Below are 19,632 nucleotides of genomic sequence, written 5' to 3'. Positions count from 1 at the left end.
TAAAGTTTAAAAAATAAAACAGTCATGGATGGTTCTGAGACCCTTGTAGGAATTTAAAACCAAGTTAATTGAATCACACAAAAGAAAGCTTTCAAGAGCTAAATTGGCATTTTTAGCAGGGAAAGAATCCTGAGCAGTCAGCTGCCAGTAGTTTAGAAACAAGATGAGATATTGAGCTGCAGACTGTCAGTAGTTAAACTTCATCTTCTCAGCTAGGGGTGACTGACAGGAGAAAACGCTATACTGCTAGGAGAGTGAGCATGACAAGCAGTGTAGGTAGCAGAGGTTAATGTTAGGTGGCATCTGTGATCTTATGAGGGTACTTTTAGAACAGGGTGCCTGGTTTGAGATGGCAAGTAGGCATCTGTTTAGGTGCTGTCTAACAAAGAAACATTGACATTAATAGTAGCATAAGTGGTAGAAATTGTTGCATGGACAGTTATACCTGCTGTTGAGCTGGTGTAAATGTTTGGATCTTGACATTGAGCCTGCAAATAGGTGGGAAAATGTGGGGTACAAATGCAATAAATAAATAAAAATTATTCAAGTGTGTGAGTATATTTCATAATCTAACTTACATATGAATGTTGCACATGCTCCATCCCTGTACCTGTAAAGTACATGCTATCATGTGTGAGAGTGCAGGTGAAAGGGGATCCGGGAAGGCACGAAGAAAGGGGGTACAGGGAGCCAAGGAATCCCAACGGGCCAGATTTCATGTGCACCACACCCACATTCAGAAAGCTGGGCTACCGGAGGCAGAGAGGTTGGCTGGGTTAAGGAAGAAGGGGAGGAACTACCAGTCCCAGAATCCTTCTCTTCCCCACCCGGCTGTGCAAGAGTTAGGGGAGGAGATAGAAGATTGAGAAATGGTCTCTGAGGAAGGTGATGAGGGCCAGCTGGAGAGATTGGGGGCGGAGGAAGTTGAAGAGGAGGATAAAATGGAGATTACTGAAGGACTAGGGGAGGAACAGATGGAGATTGGAGTGCTGGCTCAAACCCGAAAAGCTGCTGTAAGAGGGTGGCTAGCTGTACCTTGGAGAGCCTGGTAGAAGACCGGAGGAGAGAGGCTGAGGCACTGGGGGAAATCTCTACTAAAGAGGAAACAGGTGCAGCCTGTGGGAGAGCAAGAGAGCTGGGCACAATTGAAACCCCAGCCTGAACCAGGTGGGACTAGAGCTGTGTAACCATGCTGTAAGAAGGTGCAAGAAAGACTGTGCAAACTGTTTCATACTAAAAAGGTCTGGACTGCAACCTACCAAGCTATTTGGGTTTTCCCTCTGATACTGTACTGTTCTCTAAGTGAAGTAATCTGAGCTAAAGTGAAGTTATATGGACTGTTTTTGAACCTGAGTTTGAAGTTATATGGACTGTTTTTGAACCTGAACTTGACTGTGTTGAACCTGAATTGTGCTCTGGGCTGCTAGCTTAAACAACCTGGAGTGAAGGGTGTTTTGTTGATTTGAAGCAAGAAAAAAGCTCTTACTCATAAACATTGGGCTTTGAATGTGCCTCTGTGAAAGGAACAGAGGGAGGAGGAAGTCCTGGGAGTTCACAGGGCCTGGAGCCAAGGCTCAGAGGAGCCAGATTGCTGTGGAGTGAAGGCAACAGTCATGTGGAGGAAGAGACAGCTAAGCAGGGTCAAGCCTGGCTGGTTCCTGGATGGGTGACCCAGCTACACATGTTATTGCACTTACCTTTATGCTGGTCAGTATTTAGGCATGCATATGGCCATACATATGCAAAAGTGTTTTTTTTATAAAATTACCTCCTCTACATAGAAGGGACGACATTCAAAGTTAATTATATATTCAATGGCAGTCTTTCAATGATTAACTGGTTTATCTGTGAATTTTCAGCCCTTATGCAGATAGTATCAGGCCAACATAATGACTAAATAGCCCATTACTATACATATAATATGGAGCCGGATTTTGGGATGGAGCGAAGGAGGGCTTTCAAATTATCTGGACTGCAGCAATATTCAGCTACTTTGCAGATAAGTTATACTTTTAATTTAGACTGCATGATCTATACCCTGTTTCCCCGAAAGTAAGACATCCCCTGAAAATAAGACCTAGTAGAGGTTTTCCTGAATTGGTAGATATAAGGCCTCCCCCGAAAGTAAGACCTAGCAAATTTTTGTTTGAAAGCAGGGCTGCCGAGAGCCAGAGAAGGCTGCCCCCGGGCCGCCCCCCCCCCCACCTGAGGTCGCTGGGCCCCCCCCCTCCGTCGCTCCCGGAACTAACCTTAAACGCCTCCTTTCACCTTCGCAGCAAGCAGCAGCAGGGCAGACCTCACCTTCCTTCCATGCCCCGCCCTCGCGGATGTTACGTCAGGCAAGGGTGGGACATGGAAGGAAGGAGTGGCCTGCCCTGCTGCTGCTTGCTGCGAAGGTGAAAGGAGGCGTTTAAGGTTAGTTCCGGGAGCGACGGAGGGTGGGCAGGCCAACCCCGATGCTTCCCTGAAAAATAGGACAGCCCCTGAAAATAAGACCTAGCGCATTTTGGGGGGCAAAAATTAATATAAGACAGTGTCTTATTTTCGGGGAAACACGGTACATATACCCCCTAATTCTATAAAATACGCTATAATTTGCTTGTGTATCTTAATTGAATAATGAGCTAATTAGCACCAATAATTGGTGTTATAACATGCAATTATCGGCACTAATGAGGGTTAATTGACATGTACGCAGGTGTGGGATCTGTGCCTGTATTTTACGCACAGCCCAAAGAAAGCAGCATGGAGATGGGAGGGTCATGGTTGTCTTGGGGTGAATCAAGGGCGTGGTTTTGAGTTACATGCGTAATTATAGACTATGGGTGCTCCACATACAAATGTAGGTGTGGGCATTTGCACCACATTTTCATTGGTGTAAATGAGAGTGCCTAAATTTACATGCAACCCCTGGGCATAGGCGCTATTTTATAGACTGCCTAACTTTAAGTGTGGTTTCTAGAATAGGCTTTTTTGGCACCATTTTTTTTTTTGTGTCATATATAGAATTCACCCCATAAGGATTAATTCTATAAATAGTGCTGAAAAAATTGGCACAAAAAAACCCTGAGCATTATTTTATAAGCTGAGCCTAAAGTTAGGCATGGTTTATAGAATAGCACTTAAGCGCAGGGGTCACGTCTATATTTAGGCGCATCCATTTGCACCAATGTGGTGCAGATGCCAGCGCCTGAATTTAGGTGCGTAGCCTCAATTGCACGTGTACCTGAATCCATGCCCAAGCTCCTCCCCAATCCACCCATAACCCTCTCATTGCCGTGCCTCTTTTTCCAGGATGCACATACATTTTAAGCGCGGATCACTTGCCTAAATTTACACATGTACATCTTAATTGATTCCATTTAGCACCAATAATTGCTTGTTACAAAGCCACTTGTGCTGCTAATTGGCTTGTTATACAATTAAGATTCAGATACTCAAATTTGTGCACACATCTCAAGACACCTTTTATAGAATTAGTGGGATAGTGATGCTGAATATCTGGATTAAATTAAGCACTGGGCCTAGTTTTAACAAGGTGGTCATTCCACCAGCTGAAAATTGACTCCATACATAATAATAAATTTTAAAGAAACAATAAATCTGAACTAACACTAAGATGTGGAGTGGATGCAGTGGACGACTGAGTAGGGAGTTTAATTAGGGCTTTAGTTTCTTCCGCTTTTATCTAATTTAGATTGTTTCAGTCTCACATTAGGTTTCCAGTGAATGAGGCAAAACCAAACACTGTAGTGTCACAGAGGAGGTCCATGCTAGCATAGCTAGTATCTGTTTTGTATTTTATTTAAGTCAGGATAGTAGGTTAAAGTGGGAGAAAACTTGAAGAAAATACATAGAAGGTAAAAGGAATTAAAACAGAACAGAAGGTGCCCAATATAATCCGTAAATCTTAAACTATTGTAACACACTTGCCCCTAATTCTATAATCTTGCATGCACATATTTTACTCTTAGCTCACACATTTACATGCACAGTTTATTGAATAACGGCAGCAAAATATATATCTTAATTATTAAATTAGGCACTAATTGGCACTATCATTAATCAGCCACAGTTGGAGTTAATTGGTACTAATTTGCATTTACACATGTAACTGTCCTTAGTTGTAATTCTATAACTTTGACGCATAATTCTTTTAGCGCACAACTGCTAAGGGGTATGGACATGGGAGTATAAGGATCCAGTAAATTGGCAATGTAGTCTGGTGCAGAAGGATGAAAGCCTTTATCGACCAGGGTCAGAAGTTTAAACTGTATGCAGGTAGAGACCGGTAGCCAGTGTTATGAGATTAGTAAGGGTATGACTTGATAGAATTGATGGGCCTTGTAGAACAATTTGAATGCTGTGGATTATATGAATTGTAATCTAGTGAGAAAAGGGGAAATCCTGAAAATAAGGCATTACAATAATCTAATGGTGAAAGAAAGAGTAAGCATTTGAATACAAGAAGTAGGCAAATAGGGTCGCACCAGACAAATACGTTATAGCGTAAAAAAGGAGGATTTACCACTGTATCAATATTCCATTTGAAAATTAGCTTTTCCTCAAAGATTATTCCTAATTTCCTGACTTTGTCTGAATAGTTTAAGGTGTACCCAAAAATGGTAGGTACCAAAGGAATTTGATAATAGGGTTTAGCAAAGTGGATAGATTCTCACCAATCCTGTAGAGAAACCAGACTCCACTCCAACATTGCATCATTCAACAAATGTTTCTATCAAATCTAATGGCATTTTTACTAGGTAGCATGAACTGGCTGGCGGGGAGAGGGTTATGATATTTTATATTGCTAATTTAAAAATAGGAGAAAGAGGGGTATAATTTGCAGAAATGTTATTTTGGTTTGCCCCTCCCCCTGTTACCATCACAAACATTTCTGTCTAGAGATGCCACACCACCCTGGCACTAAGCCCCAGATTCTATAAAAGTTGCTAAAATTTGGGCACCCATAATTGGGCACAGATCCCAGATTGTCGCTAAAAACAACTTTTTATTGGGCTCCAATGATTTAATTATTGGAGCTAATTATTATGATTTGGGTGCCAATCTGGCTATGCACTATTCTGTAACAATGGGTGCCTAAATTGGATTGCATGTAACTCAAAAGAAGACATGACCATGGAAGGGGCATGGGCAGCTCAGGAGCATTCACAAAAGATGAGATAAGTGTAACAGAATAGCAGGGAACCACCTTCAAATTGACTTTGTCCACCTTTAGATTTTCAAGTTGTTACGTGAACAGTGCTATAGCTGCTCCATTATCATATGTACTTTTGCCAGTAAATTGTGGTCCTTCTCCAGGATTTTCTTCTGTGAAAATAGTATTTATTTATCACATTTGCTTTCCCTTCATCATTTTTCACATAGTGGTTCGCAGCAATTTCATTTTTAGTCTTCCTCCTTTCACTAATATACATGAAGAAAAACTGAAGAAGTTTTTACGAAACTCTGCAGTGTTGGACTCTTTATGATTCGTGGAGAAATACAAGCATTCCTTAGTGGGACATTAGATAGTTCTCACAAGGATTTGGATATACCGTGAAAAGCTGAGAACAAAGTGATAATGATATGATCCGGTATTTTTGTGGAAAGCAAGATGAATGATAGCACGAGAGCAACCCATTGAACACTCTGGCGGGGAGCTACTCGACTTGACACGATAAGTGCCTCATTGTATACTATAAGCAAATTAGACCTTTTTTTAGGTCGTTTACTTGTTTGAAAATATTTATGATTGAGGCTGAGTGGTAACAATGGATAGAAATGATTGACTTTCACATTATTTAATTGTTTTCAATTTTTATATGTGGTTATTCACTATTTGGTGACAAGAGCACTACTTTGTGGTTTTGTTTAAGTACTTTTCAAAAATAAAAAATAGAAACCACAGAGAAGTTCTATGATTGAGAAGCTCAACCACCCCTAGAGGCATAAATCACTTGTGCGTAGCCTCGCTTGGGTGAGTTAATACTCTCAGAACTCTCCGTATACATTGAGTAATTAGTTAGTTACTGTATAGTGTGGGGTCAATCTTCCATCCATATTTTGTTTCCATTCTAGTACCCTCTGGTTCCTTTTTGATAGTTTATGACTTTTACCAGGGAGTTATTTTTGGGATTGAATTTTGATTAGCTGGTCAACTTCAGATGAATCATGGCATGCAATAGACATGTGAAATTAGTAGTTTCTAAGCAAGATGACTAAGTTTACTGTTTAAGAAAAAATTATGTAAAGACACATAATCGAACGGGGCCCAAGTTTTCCTGAGGGCGTCCTCGCAGGACATCCCCATGAAGGGGTGGGGAAACCTGTATTATCGAAACAAGATGGACAGCCATCTTTCATTTCGATAATACGGTTGGGGATGCCCACATCTCAACATTTAGGTCGACCTTAGAGATGGTTGACATAAATGTTGAGATGGTTGACCTTAGAGATGGTCGTCCTCGGTTTTTGGCGATAATGGAAACCGAGGATGCCCATCTCAAAAATGACCAAATCCAACTCATTCATAGTGCACTGGTCCCCCTGACATGACAGGACACCAACTGGGCACCCTAGGGGGCACTGCAGTGGACTAACTGATGCACTAACTGAATGGAAAAAGCCCTTCCCTTACTGATCCCTTAGCGATTTGGAAAGGAACGGGCATGTATGAAGGAAATCGCATGCAAATGAGCTGCTCACTGTTAGCTCATTTGCACACAATTTTCTTCCTAAGGAGGGGAAGCCAGTACAGAGCAGCCAAGCATTATGCATGGCTGCTCTGCGCATGCCAAAGACGGCTTCATACATGCAGACAAGTTGTGTGCTTAATAGACATCTACAACCATAAATAAATTGCCATCTACAACCTTAGAAACATACAAGTCCAGGTGAAAATGTCCAAGTGCTTGTCAGGGACGTCTTTTTTTTTATTTTTTAGAATATGGGTGAAGGACGTCCTTTGCTATGCCTCCGTCCCTGCGACAGCAGTTAAGGATGTCCAAAATGTGGATGTTCCTGTGAGAAGGATATCCATGCCTTTGCTATGCCTCTGACACCCCCTTTATTTATTTGGATTTTGGACCACAAGCAGCAGCAGTGGGACTTGAACCAGCCACCTCTGGATTACAAGATCAGTGCTCTAACCACTAGCCTCTCCTCTATTCCACTCTACTCTCTTGAAATTTGGCTGTCACGAGGATGAAGAAGTTAAAGAAGACCTCGGCTGGGCTGGCGGGGGTTGGGGTCCCCCGCCAGCTGAAGTAATATTTTAAAAAACCGGCAGGAGCGGACCTCGGGGGTAGGTGACGGCGGTAGGTGGGGAAAGGGTTGGCGGTAGGCGGGGGAGGGTTAACAGCGGTAGGGGGGGTCCAGGGCGAAATCTGCGGGGGCCCAGGCCCCTGTGGCCCCACGCAGATACGCCCCTGTGTGGTACCCAAAATAATGGGAAATATTTCTGTATCTTTCTGCTACATTTTCTTGGTCTCAGACTGCATTCTTGGTACTGGAGGATCTTTCCTCTCTCTACGCGATTCACCGAGTGATCACTTGGAACCAACACCTCTATAATCAAAGTCAATCTAGTGTTTTTCTCTTTTACCACTATATCAAGATGAGGATGTCCCAGGTGATCATAACCACTTTATTTTCCACAATTCCCTTAGGGTTATGATCCAATACTTTTCTGATACACTGAGGTTGTAAATGCTTACAGAGTGGCAGGAACATTTCCTGCCCAGTTAAATTCTTTTTGAATATCAGACCCTCATTACTATGTAAATCAAACAACGCAGCTTGCAGTGAACACTACAAGATATGTTATTCATGCAAAAATAATTTCATTGGGTGTCAAGGCCTCTTAAAGCTTTAATATCCAAGAAGTATAACCTCTGCACACCAGCACACACCTGAAGTCTCTTTCTTTTCTGAAATTTACTTTATTGAATAAATGCAGCTAATTTGCTCACAGTTAGTAGATTCTCAGAAGTTACTGCCCCAAGGCAAAGGACTTTGTAGTTCTGAAAGCTGTATGGGTGGGTGGAGATGGAAATTTGAAGAGAAGTAAGCTTTCTGGCAGAGGTGGGAGAGTGGTCAGGTAGATGAAAGCAGTTCAGAGATGGGGTCAGGGGCCTAGCCATGGGCAGGCCTGGACGGGCCCAGGCCCAGCCACTTTTGCTGTAGGCCCACCCACCCTAACTAGCCCCAACCCAACCAGTGGCGTCGCTCTCCTAAGCGAGGCTCCAATCTTTTCCTGCCTCTTCTGCCCGCTCTCCCTGTCCGTGTGGTCTGCTCAATTTTACTGCCCTGAAGCACCGTTCTCCTTCCAGCACCGGCGATTCCCATAGCCAGCCTTCTGCCAGCGTGCGTCGTTGGGGCCTCTTCTCAGGCACATCCCGCCTACTCTGCAACTTCCTGTTTTCCGCAAAGGTGGAACGTGCGCCTGAGGACAGGCCACGACGACGCACGCTGGCAGAAGGCTGACTATGGGAATTGCCGGTGCTGGAGGGAGAACAGCACTTCAGGGCAGTAAAAATGACCAGAACTGACCATGTACAGGGGGCTTTCGGCATCTGGAAGAACACTGCCAAATGCCCTAGGTTTGAAACCGTTCAGTGGGGGGGGGGGGGGGGGGGAGAGGAGGAAGGAGGGCAGTGGGTGGAGAGAAAATGCGAGGCCCGTGCCCACCCAGTCCACCTCCAGGCCCATCTAAAAATTGAACCCTGACTATGCTACTGGATGGGGTGTTGGGTTTATGCAGTATCTTGAGAGAAAGAATGAATGAAGTAAAAAAACAAGTTCTTTTCAGGGGAGCAGGAACATGTTCATCCAGAAACAAGATGGAGAATGTCTGAGTTTATGGGGCCAGAGAGGTTGAGAAGAGCACCCACAAGCCCAGGGAAAAGAGATGGAAGGACCAATAGGAACAGAACTTGAGATCAGAGGTGGTCCTAGAGGGCAGTCCTCGATTGGACAGACAGGTCATACTCTAGCTGACCCATCAGGACAAACATACCCTGTTTCCCCGAAAATAAGACATCCCCTGAAAATAAGACCTAGTAGAGGTTTTGTTGAATTGCTAAATATAAGGCCTCCTCCGAAAGTAAGACCTAGCTCCAAATTGCATCTTCCCCTCCCGCCCCCCGGCTAAGCCCGCCCTCAACTCCCCGACATATTACCTTCTATTCCGTTCTGGACACGCCGCCCTGCGTTTAAAGCTCAGCTGTTATTTTAAGTTGCTGCGGCAGCTCAAGTCCAGTCTCTCCTGTCAGTGTCCCGCCTTCCTCTGATGAGGTATTTCCTGATTCCGCGAGGGCGGGACATTGAAGGGAAAGGCTGAAGTCGAGCCGCCGCTGCCCTTCCCCACAGACGTTCGGCAGCCTCCTGACATCTTTAAAACTGGGTGAGTGTCCCAACAGAAGGTACATGGAGGGAAGGGAGAGAAGGGGGTATTAGGAACCCTAAGGACTAAGCTTACTTAGAATGCTGTACTTATCTTACGGTAGGTAAATGGAGATTCTGTGCACTGTATTGCTCAGTCTCCTTCTTTTTCGTTGTAGGGGGATTGTTGTGCCGACTCATGTTTCACCAAGCTGTATCAAGGCTTCCCCTTAATTTACTTAATGCTGACTTCTTGTCCAGCTGCTGTGAAATTAAAAAGGCTGCTGAAATTCTAGGAAGCTACTGCTAAAAGTTGCAGTGGCCATTTTCTCTAAGAAGCTGCAATTTTACTGTAGTACGGTATTTTGAACAGCTTGTAGCCTCTGCAGCTGATATTGAGGTAAGCCTTGGAGTAAAGAACTGCAATAATCCAATCATGTTACCGTGTTTCCCCGAAAATAAGACATCCCCTGAAAATAAGACCTAGCGCATCTTTGGGAGCAAAAATTAATATAAGACACTGTCTTATTTTCGGGGAAACAGGGTAGTAGAAATAATCAGGAAATGATAATGGGTAAACAGAGGAATCAAGCTCGGCTGAGAAAGGGAGGAGGCCTTTGCAGGAGAATAAACCACTAGTAATAAACTTTATACAAACAAGCAGGGGTAGCTGCAGTGCATTTGAGACTACATTACACACAATGCATTGCTCATATATCATTGCAGGAAGTGACTGCAGCAGTAAGAATCCTTAGAAGTGAGAATAATATTAAAAGCATTACACACATTTTAGGGCTACATTATAAAAACTAGCATAAGGCTTCCGGGAACAAAACAGTGGGAATGTGGAGTTTAGCACTGATTTTCAGCACCAACCTCATAAATCTAGTGACTGAATGGCAATCCTACATTTATATACATAACTTCTAAGCTCCTCAATTAAGATCAGTTTTTGTTTGAAAATGTAGGCTCCTAAGTTTGGCTGAAAATATGGGAATGGACATGAGCATAAGGGTTTTAAGGTTTAATAAGTTTCATTTTTATAGTGCTGTTGGGTGTATGCATCTTGATTTCATTTATTTCTTGACTCAGGTTTGCATAAGGCCAGCGAGGGAACATGAGTGGAGGAGTGGCCTAATGGTTAGTGCAGTGGGTTGTGAACCTGGGGAGCTGTGTTTGATTCCTGCTGCTGCCTGATGGTTGGCAGTGGGTTGAGATTCTGGGGAGCCAGATTCAATTCCCTTTGCAGCTCCATGTGACCCTGGGCAAGTCACTTAACACTACATTGCTCCAGGTACAACAGTAGTAGAATGTACAACTTAGATTGTGAGCCCACTAGGGACAGACCCAGTACCTGTAAAATGAAACTGTAACCAATTTAAGTCTAAGTGGTACATAAATACTGAAATTAATGAACACAGGAAGTCTCAGTGCACATTAACCCCCCATGCCTTCATTAAGGGCTGCATTTGCTATTGCATGCATGTGTATTACCCCCACCCAATTGATTTCTTAAAGTTCAAAAAAGTCATTTCACTGCTGTCTTGAAGGGCTCACAGCTTGATTTCCATACTCTTGCCATTAACAGATCCTCTTTCTTTATCCTACCCTTTTCTGAATTTTGGCACTGTTTTTTTGACTACACCAGTTCCTCCATGACGACATTTCAGGTATCCATCACTCTTTCCATGAAAAGTTTTTCTAACATTGCTCCCGAGAGAAACTTTTTTCATAGAGTCACACTGATTCATTATAGACTGAGGCACACGACCCTTTCTGAATGAATCCATGGAAAATATTTACCTTTCTATATTATTGACATTATAAAAATATAATATTACCAACATCATAAAAATGTCCTCTGTATAATAAAACATATATGAATCCACTGTACTTTCATGGGAGAAAGAGATTAGTTTCAGCTCTCTGTAATTGATTTGATTGACCCTTATGAAACAGGAGGCACCTATCTGCTCTCAAGTAATAGATAAACTACCCTTCAGCAGATGAAGAGATTTTAATAATACATGTTTAAATGTCTCGTGAAATATATTTCATTGGCATGTGCATCAGGTTGAAGAGTTATCAGTGGTACAGAATTCTTTGCCATTTTTCAGGATATGACCACAGTGTAAAGCTTCTGAAGTTGATATTTACCTGACTCAGAGCTAATGTATTCTAAAATTATATGGCTATGATTGAAAAATGAATTTCTGATTTTAAAACTAAGGGCTCTGTTTACTAAGGTGCGCTAGCATTTCTAGCTTGTGTACAAAATCAGGGGTCACTAACTGTGTAGGCGTCCATAGGAATATTGTGGATGCGTACAGAGTTAGCGCACGCTATTACTGCACGCTAAAAACTCTAACGCACCTCTAGAGTGGCTTAGTAAATAGGGTCCTAAGGGGACCTTTTACTAAGCCGCGTAAGCGTCTATGCACGCCAAACATGCACAAAAATGGAGTTACCATCCGACTACCACGTGGCTCTTGCGGTAATTTCATTTTTGGCGCGCGTCTGATACGCGCATCTGAAAAATGTTTTATTTTCAGCTGCTGCGTAATGGACACACGCCAAGTGACATTTGACACACATAGGTCATTGGCACCCAGATTCTTTACCACTGGGTCAATGGCTGGCGGCAAGGTCTCAGACCCAAAATGGACGTGCAACAATTTTGATTTTGCCGCATGTTCATTTTTGTAAAAAAAAAGGCCTTTTTTACAGATGCGCTAAAAATGGATTTGCACACACCCAAAACCCGCACCTACACTACCGTAAGCCATTTTTCAGCACACCTTTGTAAAAGGACCCCTAAATAATCTACTTTGGTAAGTCCACAGCATTTCCAAGTTTGTATATACAAGTGCTGATGCAGTACCCTCTTGTTAGTCCTTCACTACTGCTTAGAGTACAACTTCCTAGCACAAGTGTAATGACAAAATTTCCTTCCTAATGCAGTAAGCAAAAAATATGCACATCAGCCCTGTAAAAAAATTGTGTCCCCTAACATGGGAGATAAAACAACAAGGCAGACCTTATAAAAATCACAGTTTTTATTAATAGATTAAATATTTCCAAAAATTTAACATAAAATGCCTGAAGTGACCATGGTTTGCAAGTATAAAATGGCTTGTCAGGGGCAGTGGGTTCACTGTAAATATCCATCTCAATAACTGTTTATTGACTTTTCCTCCAGGAACTTGTCCAAACCTTTCTTAAACCTAGATATACTAACCGTTGCTACCACATCCTCTGGTATCAAGTTCCAGAGCTTAACTATTCTTTGAGGGGAAAAATATTCCCTCTTATTTGTTTTAAAAGTATTTCCACATAATTTCATTGAGTGTCCCCTGGTCTTTTTACTTTTTGAAACAGTAAAACATTGATTCACTTTTACCTGTTCTACACTACTCAGTATTTTATACACTTCAATCATGTCTTCCCTCAGCCATCTTTTTTCCAAGCTGAAAAACCATAATCTCTTTATCCTTTCCTCATATGAGAGGAGTTCCATCTCCTTTATCGTTCTAGTTACTGTTCTTTGACCTTTTCTAATTCTGCCATATCTTTTTTGAGATATGGAGACCAGAACTGAATGCAATACTCAAGAAGAGGTTGCACCATGGAGTGATACAGAAACATTATAATATTCTTGGTCTTATTTTGCATCTCTTTCCTAATAAATTCCTAGCATTCTGTTTGCTTTTTTGGCTGCCACCACACGTTGGGCAGAAGATTTCAGCATATTGTCTACAATGACACGCAGATCTTTTTCTGACTCCTAAGGTAGACCCGAGCATCAGGTAACAATGATTCAGGTTATTCTTCCCAATGTGCATCACTTTGCATTTGTCCACAGTAAATTTCATCTGCCATTTCAATGCCCAGTCTTCCAGTTTCCTAAGGTTTTCCTGCAATTTTTCACAATCTGCATGTGTTTTAACAACTTTGAATATCTGCAAATTTAATAACCTCACTCGTTCCGATATCCAGATCATTTATAAATACAGTGGTGGAAATAAGTATTTGATCCCTTGCTGATTTTGTAAGTTTGCCCACTGACAAAGACATGAGCAGCCCATAATTGAAGGGTAGGTTATTGGTAACAGTGAGAGATAGCACATCACAAATTAAATCCGGAAAATCACATTGTGGAAAGTATATGAATTTATTTGCATTCTGCAGAGGGAAATAAGTATTTGATCCCCCACCAACCAGTAAGAGATCTGGCCCCTACAGACCAGGTAGATGCTCCAAATCAACTCGTTACCTGCATGACAGACAGCTGTCGGCAATGGTCACCTGTATGAAAGACACCTGTCCACAGACTCAGTGAATCAGTCAGACTCTAACCTCTACAAAATGGCCAAGAGCAAGGAGCTGTCTAAGGATGTCAGGGACAAGATCATACACCTGCACAAGGCTGGAATGGGCTACAAAACCATCAGTAAGACGCTGGGCGAGAAGGAGACAACTGTTGGTGCCATAGTAAGAAAATGGAAGAAGTACAAAATGACTGTCAATCGACAAAGATCTGGGGCTCCACGCAAAATCTCACCTCGTGGGGTATCCTTGATCATGAGGAAGGTTAGAAATCAGCCTACAACTACAAGGGGGGAACTTGTCAATGATCTCAAGGCAGCTGGGACCACTGTCACCACGAAAACCATTGGTAACACATTACGACATAACGGATTGCAATCCTGCAGTGCCCGCAAGGTCCCCCTGCTCCGGAAGGCACATGTGACGGCCCGTCTGAAGTTTGCCAGTGAACACCTGGATGATGCCGAGAGTGATTGGGAGAAGGTGCTGTGGTCAGATGAGACAAAAATTGAGCTCTTTGGCATGAACTCAACTCGCCGTGTTTGGAGGAAGAGAAATGCTGCCTATGACCCAAAGAACACCGTCCCCACTGTCAAGCATAGAGGTGGAAATGTTATGTTTTGGGGGTATTTCTCTGCTAAGGGCACAGGACTACTTCACCGCATCAATGGGAGAATGGATGGGGCCATGTACCGTACAATTCTGAGTAACAACCTCCTTCCCTCCGCCAGGGCCTTAAAAATGGGTCGTGGCTGGGTCTTCCAGCACGACAATGACCCAAAACATACAGCCAAGGCAACAAAGGAGTGGCTCAGGAAGAAGCACATTAGGGTCATGGAGTGGCCTAGCCAGTCACCAGACCTTAATCCCATTGAAAACTTATGGAGGGAGCTGAAGCTGCGAGTTGCCAAGCGACAGCCCAGAACTCTTAATGATTTAGAGATGATCTGCAAAGAGGAGTGGACCAAAATTCCTCCTGACATGTGTGCAAACCTCATCATCAACTACAGAAGACGTCTGACCGCTGTGCTTGCCAACAAGGGTTTTGCCACCAAGTATTAGGTCTTGTTTGCCAGAGGGATTAAATACTTATTTCCCTCTGCAGAATGCAAATAAATTCATATACTTTCCACAATGTGATTTTCCGGATTTAATTTGTGATGTGCTATCTCTCACTGTTACCAATAACCTACCCTTCAATTATGGGCTGCTCATGTCTTTGTCAGTGGGCAAACTTACAAAATCAGCAAGGGATCAAATACTTATTTCCACCACTGTATGTTAAATAGCACTAGTCTCAGTACAGATCCCTGTGGCACTCCACTTGTTCACCTTCCTCCATTGAGAAAAATGGCCAATTAACCCTACCCTCTGTTTTCTGTCCAGTAATCAACTCCTAATCCACAGAAGGATATTGCCTCCTATCCCATGACTTTTTAATTTTCTCAGGAATCTCTCATGAGGAACTTTGTCAAAAGCTTTCTGAAAATCTAGATACTGAAAATCTAGATACACTACATAAACCAGCTCACCGTTATCCACATGTTTATTCACGTCTTCAAAGAACTGAAGCAAATGAAACATTACATACCAGCCTCTATGACTTCAGATGTTAAAGCCAGTCCTATTAGAGCAGCAAGCAGGTCCCCGGAGTAGCCTGGTGGTCAGCGCATGTACTGTAGAGAGAGAGGGACCCAGGGCCATATCCCATTCTACCTGTTACACTTGTGGTGAATAGTGTGAGTCCTCCAAAACTCATAAAAAAACCCACTGTACCCACATATAGATGGTACCTGCAGTCATATGGGCTATTACAGTTGTGTACAGTTGGGTACATTGGGTTTTTGGTGAGTTTTAGAGGGCTCACCATACAAAATTAGAGTGTAATGGTGGAGATGTGTGACTGGGACGGTTTTTGTGATGTCTTCTGCAGTGCCCCCTAGAGTGCCCCACTGCTCTGCTGGGATGTCTGTGTGGCCAGTTTACTAAGAATACTGGCTCCTCCTACATCCCAATGGCTTGATTTTGGCATGTTTCACTTGAATTATGTTTTTCAAAAATGGTCCAAAAAGATAGATGCATTGAGCACAAAAACATCTTGCAAATGACCATTTTTGAAACAAAAATATAAACATTTTTCTGGTTCAAAAATTGCTAATTTGAATTTGGGCGTTTTGAGCCAAACACCCAAAGTTGGATTTAAACATCATGTTGAAAATGCCCCTTAGAACATTCAAAAATAAAAACTGCTCAAATTTACCCCTCCAAGCTTTTATAGCCTCTTTCTCTCTTATTTGTAACCCCATTTTTAGTACCTTTTCACTCAGCGGGTCACATTTTTATTTCCAGTACAATAATGCTGGAGACAAGAGCCCCCACCACTTTTACTCCATCTCACAACATGTGCTTAATCTACAATGTTAAGCAAACCCATCTTTGGCCTTCTGACCTTCTGTGCACTTTCTTGAATTCGGATGAAAAGGCAAATGGCCTCATTATCATGCTATTATAATATGCAGAGCGCCTTATCATGTGATTATATGAAGCAGAGCACTCTTGTTTTTACAGCCACTTGTACACAGATTACACATGTGCTATACCCTTTTCTGTATTCTATGCTTATGTTTGCAAATAATATTATGTGCAAATCGGAGGTGTGGCTAGGGGAGGTGCAAGGGGAGTGGCCACTCCCCCAAACGGCCTTACAAATAAAGGGAAAATTAGGTTCTTACCTTGGTAATTTTCTTTCCTTTAGTCATAGCAAATGAAGCCATTACGTATGGGTTATGTCCATCAACCAGCAGGGGCGATAGAGAGCACTCAAACTTTCACAGTGCCCTCTTGGCCAGCTAGCTCCACTGCCTCTTCAGTATTTGAAGCTTCCAAAGCAGTATGGCAAACCGCAATGGGAATCACAAGAGCTTTCCTCACAGCGAACGATGGCCCATCACAAGGGCATGAATCATAAAGGAGGGAATGCACATCCTCCTGGAGGGAATAAACTCATCCTCCTTATTGTATAAGTGGAGGGGAACACACGCGCCTCCTGGAGGGAATCACACATCCTCCCAACACACTGGAGGGAATGAACTTATCCTCCTATTTATAGAACTGGAGGGGAACACACGCGCCTCCTGGAGAGAATCAACACATCCTCCAAAAAAAACATGCTGGAGGGAATGAACACATCCTCCTAAATTTAAACTGAACATGAATCCTGAAGATTGTTTTCCAACTTTCTCCCAAGGAAGGAACTTCAGGAAATTAGAACAGAACCTGAAAAACAGATTCACAGCATACAGACAATCATAAAGGGAGGGCTCATGGCTTCATCTGCTATGACTAAAGGGAAGAAAATTACCAAGGTAAGAACCTAATTTTCCCTTCCTTGTCATCAAGCAGATGAAGCTATTACGTATGGGATGTAACAAAGCAATCCCTAGATAGGGTGGGAACAAGCCACACCACGCGCTAGCACTTGTGCACCAAAACGCGCATCCCTCCTGGCAGCCACATCGAGCCTGTAATGTCGGGCAAAGGAGAGCTTAGAAGCCCATGTTGCTGCACTGCATATCTCTTGAAGAGAGAGTGCTCCAGTTTCAGCCCAAGAGGAAGAAATCGCTCTAGTAGAATGTGCCTTAAAGGCTACAGGCGGAACCCTGCCGGCCAGCAGATAAGCTGAAAAGATAGTTTCTTTGAGCCAGCGGGCAATAGTGGCTTTAGACGCTGGAGACCCTCTGCGAGAACCGGATAGCAAAACAAACAGATGATCAGAAGTCCTGAAAGAGTTAGTAACTCGCAGATACTGCAGCAGAGTCCTGCGCACATCCAAAAGGTGCAGCTGCCCAAAAGATTCTGGAAACTCTTCCTCTGAAAAAGAGGGCAAGAAAATAGGCTGGTTTAAGTGAAAGGCTGAAACCACCTTAGGCATAAAGGAAGGCACGGTCCGAACCGTGACTCCGGACTCTGAAAATTGCAGAAATGGGTCTCTACAGGACAGCGCCTGGAGCTCTGACACCCGTCTCGCCGAGGTAATGGCCACCAGAAAAACGGCCTTCAGTGTCAAGTCTTTCTCCGATGCTCGCCGAAGGGGCTCAAAATGAGATGCCTGCAGGGTTTTCAAAACTAGCCCCAGGTTCCAAGCTGGACAGGGTGCTCGCACTGGAGGTCGGAGCCGAAGCACCCCTCTAAGAAACCGTGCCACATCTGGGTGAGGAGCCAAAGACATGCCTTCCACCTTACCACAAAGGGAGGCCAACGCTGCCACCTGCACCCGCAGGGAATTATAGGCCAAGCCTTTTTGTACACCTTCCTGCAAAAAGTCCAGAATCGGCAAGACAGGAGCCCGCATTGGAACAATGGCTCTGGAAGCACACCAAGACTCAAACAGGCACCAAATCCTGGCATAAGCCACGGAAGTGGACCGCTTGCGGGCTTGCAGGAGAGTGGAAATAACTTTATTGGAATAACCTTTATCCCTCAATTGCGCCCTCTCAATAGCCATGCCGTAAGACCAAAGCGGCCGGCGTCCTCCATGGCTACCGGTCCCTGAGTCAACAGGTTCGGTACCAGAGGTAATGGCAGAGGAGCCTCCAGGAGCATCTGTCAGAGGTCTGCATACCAAGGTCTCCTTGGCCAATCCGGGGCGATGAGGACCACTTCTCCTGGGTGCAGCCGAATCCGCAAGAGCAGGCGCCCTATCAAGGGCCATGGGGGAAACACATAAAGTAGACTCGGAGGCCAGGTTTGAGCCAAGGCATCCAACCCCGCCGAGCGAGGATCTCTCCGTCTGCTGAAGAAGCACGGGACTTTGGTATTGGCACTTGTCGCCATTAGATCCATCACGGGCTTGCCCCATTTGGCACAGATCTGCAGGAATACTTCGTCTGCCAGATTCCATTCTGCTGGATCGATCTGATGCCTGCTCAGATAATCAGCCTGCACATTGCTCTGACCTGCAATATGAGCTGCCGACAGACCCTGAAGATGCAGCTCGGCCCAGTGGCAAATCAGTTCGGCCTGCGCGGCTAGTGCTCTGCACCTTGTTCCGCCTTGTCAATTTATATAGGCCACCGTTGTCGTGTTGTCCGACATCACTCTGACAGCCAATCCTTCCAGGGTCACTTGAAAGGCCAGAAGCGCCTGAAACACCGCTTTCAACTCTAGGCGGTTGATGGACCACTCCGACTCCTTGGGTGTCCATAGACCCTGGGCATGCTTCCCCTTGCAGTGTGCGCCCCAGCCCTTCAGGCTGGCATCTGTTACCACTAGGCACCAAACGGGGAGCGTCAGCGGCATTCCTCGCCGCAGCATGCTGTCTGAGAGCCACCACTCCATGCTGAGACGGGCCGCAGGGAGCCAAGTAAGTCTGCATTGGTAATCCTGAGAAATAGGAGACCATCTCCGGAGTAGGGAATACAGTAGAGGTCTCAGGTGCGCTCTCGCCCAGGGTACCACTTCCATCGTGGCTGTCATTGATCCCAGCAGCTGGACAATGTCCCAAGCTCGCGGGCGGGGCATCCTCAGGAGCAGACGGACCTGATTCTGAAGCTTGCACCGCCTTAGCTCGGGTAGGAACACATAGCCCGAGACTGTGTCGAACCTGGCCCCCAAAACCTCTAGAGATTGTGAAGGGGACAGGTGGCTTTTGGCCATATTGACGACCCAGCCTAGAGATTGCAGTACTGAGACCACTCTGGCTGTAGCTTGTAAGCTCTCTGTTGCAGAGTCTGCTCTGATGAGCCAGTCGTCTAGGTACGGGTGAACCCTGATACCTTCTCGCCTGAGAAAAGCAGCTACTACCACCATTACCTTTGAAAAGGTTCGGGGAGCTGTGGCGAGGCCAAAAGGCAAGGCCCTGAACTGGAAATGTTTTCCCAACACCGCAAACCTCAGAAACTTCTGGTGCGGGGGCCAAATCGG

This window comes from Microcaecilia unicolor, chromosome 1, assembly GCF_901765095.1.
Source record: "Microcaecilia unicolor chromosome 1, aMicUni1.1, whole genome shotgun sequence".
Taxonomy (NCBI): domain Eukaryota; kingdom Metazoa; phylum Chordata; class Amphibia; order Gymnophiona; family Siphonopidae; genus Microcaecilia; species Microcaecilia unicolor.
The sequence above is the reverse complement of the archived record's forward strand: the minus strand, read 5'-3'. Positions refer to the sequence as shown.